The 5,695-nt window shown below is 29.8% G+C and overlaps 1 pseudogene; it reads right to left on the bottom strand.

The window, feature by feature from the left end:
* Positions 1-1,284: 1,284 nt before the first annotated feature.
* On the bottom strand, positions 1,285-2,786 carry LOC149533424 (putative E3 ubiquitin-protein ligase ARI8 pseudogene; annotated as a pseudogene).
* Between the last annotated feature and the right edge of the window lie 2,909 nt (positions 2,787-5,695).

Raw genomic sequence — 5,695 nt, 5'->3', positions numbered from 1 at the left:
AAAATTGTTTTACAAACCTCAATATTTTTGACTAACTTCAACTGATTTTATTCCTTACTTTCGTATTTTGTTACCACCATTCATGTCATTTGTACATGTGCCTATAATATATTTTTATTTCCTCAATTCCACTTATTCTCCAATTCTCATATATTTTGATTTTTTTATATTTTTACATCTTCCTTAAAGTCTAAATGGGCGATATTATTTCCATTCATACATGATCTAAATAAACTATTAATTGAACATTTGATTTTCTTCTAGTTTATTTGATAACTTATATGGAACACTTCACCAAATTGGCATGTTATTAATCATGCCTAAAATGTCAATTAATTTTTAATTTTACCCCTTAGTATTGCAGTATTACTTCCTCCACCTAATATTAAAACTACTTGAATTGATGATTAATTCAAATAAATTGATGATAAAACATCTATATATAGAAAGAGGAGAAAAAAGATAAATCTCAGAAGAAAATTTCTCATGACAATTTTTTTTAGCAATCAAATTTAGGAAAAGGAAAACATTCTTAGAAATTGTAACTAGAACTTGCACCAATAAGGTGCAACATATATGCTGATAGAACATATACTATACAGTATTCAAAGTTCACAAAAGTACCTTAATGCCTTAATCTTTACTGCTATATGCTTTAGATTTAACTTAGAAAGTATAAAAGGAATATCTAAGGCTTCAAAACTTAGAATCAAGCTAAAAATTCTTCAAAACTTAGAATCAAGCTAAAAATAACTCATAGACTAGTAGACAATTGGAAAATTTTCAGCAACATTGAATATCTAAAGAAGAGAGAGTAGGTTGAATCTTCTGTCTTGTGGTAATACTAATGGTAAAACTATCTTACGTTGTTCAGCAATGATTAAACACAAACATTTTGAGTTTGAACTTGCTTGGTTGATGCTGTTTGGTTTAAGAATAGCTGATTATAAAATTCAATTGCTTATACATGTCTACATAGAAGCAATAACCTGCTGATTTTTCCTAGACAAAAGAAAATCCTCGGCATATATAGAAGAAAAAATTACTTTCCTACGAATCCAGTTTCAAGACACAAATTGTGCATGACAATTCCTTCCTAAAGACTGCATTATTTTTGAAATCAAATTCAGAAAACAGTACAGCATTCTCGTAAATTGTAAAAATCTGATAACTTTGATTGAAGATATAAATTTGATCTGTAATTGCTTAATCTTGTCCATTACAACTTGGCCTGCATAATCTTTCCCCAAATTAAATAGTGTTTCATTCTTCTTTCACTTCCTTTTAAATATAGTTGACAAGGTTGTGAAAATAGTGGCCAGTGGCATTTGTGAGGGTATCAAGCTTGATTCGATATTCATTAAATTCTTCTGCAGGCTTTTCGCTCTCAATAAAAGCCTGCAACTCTCCTTCAACACATTGCTGGAGTTGTTCTAAATGAGATTCGGTAGAAGCTTGGTTATATTCGAACAATTCCTTGTAGGCACTTTTATTTTCATTTTCAGCGAGATAATACCCATAAACATATGTCCACTTCAACACTCTTCCGCATTCAACGATCTGAGCCCATGCATCTCTCACCAATTGAACATGTGATTCAGGTACGAATTGTTTGTCAGCTAACCGTTTTATCTGAGCATGCTTCACATTCAACTCTGCTTTGGCCCTGGATTTTTCATGGGCTGCCCATCGCTCATAATAATGACTGTATCTGTCCAAGGATTTTTTAATGGCTTCCCTCTCTTCCCTCTTTATTTTCTTTTCCTCTGTTTCGGATTTCGGATTTCTGATTTCATCAACATTAAATCTGTCGCAGGCATAAAAATTAGGATGTCCTTGCCAATCCCCAAGGCATAACCAGCAAAAATGAAATTTGCACGGTTCCACACATGTCATATGCACGCAACCTTCATTCTTCTCTATTGCCCGCCCCCATTGCGGGCACGGCTTTGTATTCACAATCTTCCAATTCTCCGTTTCTCCATTGTCGCTGTTCTTCAACACCCATTTTCTAGCCGTGTCACAATCTGCAGGGCGATGCATCTCTTCCGAGCAACTCCAGCAAAAATGATGACAACATCTGCAGGTGACATCGTAGCATTCCGTGATTCCAATATGCAATTCCACAGCATACTCACATTCAGGAAAAGGGCACCATTTGATTCTTCCGTTTTGCCCAACATATGATTCAACAAGAAATTGCCCATATTTTGATCTGTCCTGTTCATCTGTAATGAAAGAGAGCACAATGTCCTCACCCACCGCAGCCCCACATTTTGGGTGTGGACATTTCAAAGTGAGACACCTCATTCCATCTTCCCTAATTGAGGTCTCAATGTACTTTGTCCAACATTCTTGCAGAAATAATGGGCACAACCATGAAGAGCTTTCATGTCAGTAATGGAGTGGGTTTCCATGCAGATGGAGCAGTATAACTGCTCCATCAACTCCATTTTTATTGAAGCTTTCTCTTTCTCAAAGAGTCCTAAATCTTTTCGTAGTTATTGTTCGTTCATGAACCATTCATCCAGCAAATTTGAGACATTCCACTTGAAATGGTGGAGGAGGATTTTGGAGTGGGAGGGGGATAAATTAGAGCAGAGGGAAGAAACAGAGTCGATGGCCTCCTTTTGTCGCTCACTGATGTCTTGTGGTGTTATAACTGTATACCATGATTTGCTCTTGCTCCCACTCTTCTCTGGCAGGGAGATTTGTACCTGTGCAGTTGCAGTAGAATCACAATGAGCAGAGTAAGAGTAAGTGTAATTCTGAGCTGCGTATTCCATCTTGATCTTCCCAGCGTCTTCCTTAGTAATTGAATTGCTTCTGATACGAGATTATATGGTCCTTTACACAGCAAATCAATTATTATGGATACACAAAGGATTACATGTGCCATTTATTTGCTTTCTTAAAAGTGCGTCTCCTCGAATTTAATCAAAACATATCTTTTCATATTAAATTTTTACTATTATTAATTTAGTAGATCAAAGATAATTACATTTTCTTAAAAATGCCTCTCTTCAAATTAAGTAATATTATTATTGTATTTGTCCTATGCCAATATGGGCCATAAGTAATATACTATTGCAATCACTTCTATTTTTCCTTTCAATCAATTTGATTTTAAGTATTTTAATTTTTTAGTTTCCAAACTCAATAAAACTGTTTTAGAAATTGTAAAAATATATTTAATAAATTTTTAATTTAAATAAAATAAAATAAAATATTAATACACTAACATACAATTATGCTATAAAAAGTATAGAGAAATTATAATTTGTTTGATGATACATTAACATACAACTATACTATTAATATATTATTTTTAACATACAACTATGCTATAAATATATTATTTTATAATATTTAAATATGAAATAGTTTTAAAAAACTACAATAGAATTATTTCTATATTTTATTCTACTATTGCATTCAGTTCTCACAATTAGTGAATTAGTACTCTTTCAATCTACGATACGTAATAATTTTTCTATTAAATAATTATCTCTAGAGTTTATCTATATATTTAAAATTAAATATAGTATATAACATCTTTTATCTCCACTATGATAGGCTAATTCAATTTGCTGTTTCAGAAGCTTCCTATATTGCTTTTATTGTGGCAAAATGTTAGGTTTATAATTTATAAAAGTGTATTTTGAATTTAAAGATTGAAATAGATTACTTATTTTTTTCATATTTTTTAAAGTTAATTTTTGAATATGCAATTTATAACATGCATTGCATTATTATTAGTTTAAAATAGTTTTTTTTATGGTATATAAATATACATATTAGAAAATCTAATATAAAGTTTTACATTCACTTGGATGGAGATTATATAATATTTAATTATACTAATTGTACATATATTAATATTAGATATAGATTATTTTAGCTTTATTTTAACAAAATAATCTAAATTTATTTAGATGAAGATTTGTTGTCAATTTTATTAGTTTTAATTCATTTAGGTTGAGATTATATAACATTTACGTAAGTGAAGATTATATAATAGTTAAGTAAAAAATATTATAGATTCATTTATATAAGATTAGTTGAAATTTGACAAATAGTTGATTTTTTTTGACTTTTTTAAAATTAGAATATAAAAATTAGAATATCTTTTTCAATAAATAAAATGATATATAGAAGTAATTCATAATTTGTTTTTTATATTGATTTTTTAAAGATTGGTGTAAGAAGAGATTATTTATAAATTCTCTCACTCAATTGGTTTAGCAAGAGATTGCTTGTAAGTTATCATAATTGTTGAATCATGTGGTATTTTAACTACAATAGTTGTAAGCTCATTTTCCTAAAAAAATAAAAAACAACAAACCTAATAAAATAATTTTTGAACTAAAATTATATTATAATTAATTCTAAACTATTACGACAGGTACATGCCACTATGTGGCACTTGTTAATTTAGTGATCAATTATAAACCAAACATAAATAATTACCTATTCCACTAATTTATTTTCTTAAAAGTGCAACTCACCAAATTTAATCAAAACATATCTTTTTATATTAAATTTTACTATTACTAATTTAACACTAACCATTATTAGTTTACAATCTTCTCTTTTTCCAAATAGCTTTAATAAAATTGTGTTATCTTATAGGATTAAAATTTCAATTATCAATAGGAGTCTAATAAGTAATGGTTTTTTTTTTAAATCATAGGGATATGATAAATTATATATTTTCTTATCATAGAAAACTTCTAATTATTTCTTTTAAAAGACTCTAAAAGATTTAAAAAACATATGTTAAAATAGTTGTTTGACTCATCAACTCAAATAAAAAGAAAATTTGGTAAAACCAGACTTGCCATTTATAGGTTCTAAGTACTTCAAGTTACACCAAGCTACTATCGGGTGTCTTCCCCTAAGAGAGAGGATACAAATAAAAACTTATTAGAAGTTTCCATGAATAAATTGGTTATTTGTTTAAGAAGGCCTCTCTATGTTTATTAGTTGGTAGTACTGAGACAATTTGCAAATCACCTAGTTAAATTGGGTGGCAATCAAGTTGTCCTTTTTAAGGCTTGAGCATGTGGATATAAGAATTGAAAGCCAATAGAGTCAGCACTTGATGTATTTTTCATGACGTGTAACAAATGGATTAAATTTGTATTCAAGTTTTAAACCAATCCTTTTAATTTTAAGCCTTGGCCAAGCATATTTTCTTAGATTTTATTGCCTTAATGCACCCTTTGGTCTTAGTAATCTTGACAAAAATTCTCTCAAGTCTCTAACATGGATTTGTGACCTTTAAAGTGCAATCCTCTATCTCTATCAATCTATTTTCTCTATCTATGAACTCACCACAATTAGTCACTAAGGCCTATAGAGAGATTACCTTGTACCTCTATTCACTTGTACCTTTATTCATTTGTTAGATGATTGTTGTTTGCTTCAATTAGCAAGTAAATTGCTAGTATATGAACTCAATTGATTGTTTCTTAAAGAAAGTTACAAGTTCATGCTTTGTGTTGTAAATTATTCATTTATATTAATCTATACATGTGATGAACCATTTATGAGTGCCTTGTGACCATTTGATCCTCTCCTAGCAAATTCATGCCATCACCATTGCATTACAACATCAATAATTGCGTTACTAGTTGTCAGATAGGATTACAGAGGGCTCGAGATGATCATTTATTATGCTTCCAAAGAAGTA

This window comes from Cupressus sempervirens, chromosome 10 (genome assembly GCF_028749045.1).
Source record: "Cupressus sempervirens isolate cs-2001-9-10 chromosome 10, ASM2874904v1, whole genome shotgun sequence".
Lineage (NCBI taxonomy): Eukaryota > Viridiplantae > Streptophyta > Pinopsida > Cupressales > Cupressaceae > Cupressus > Cupressus sempervirens.
The sequence above is the reverse complement of the archived record's forward strand: the minus strand, read 5'-3'. Positions and strand labels throughout refer to the sequence as shown.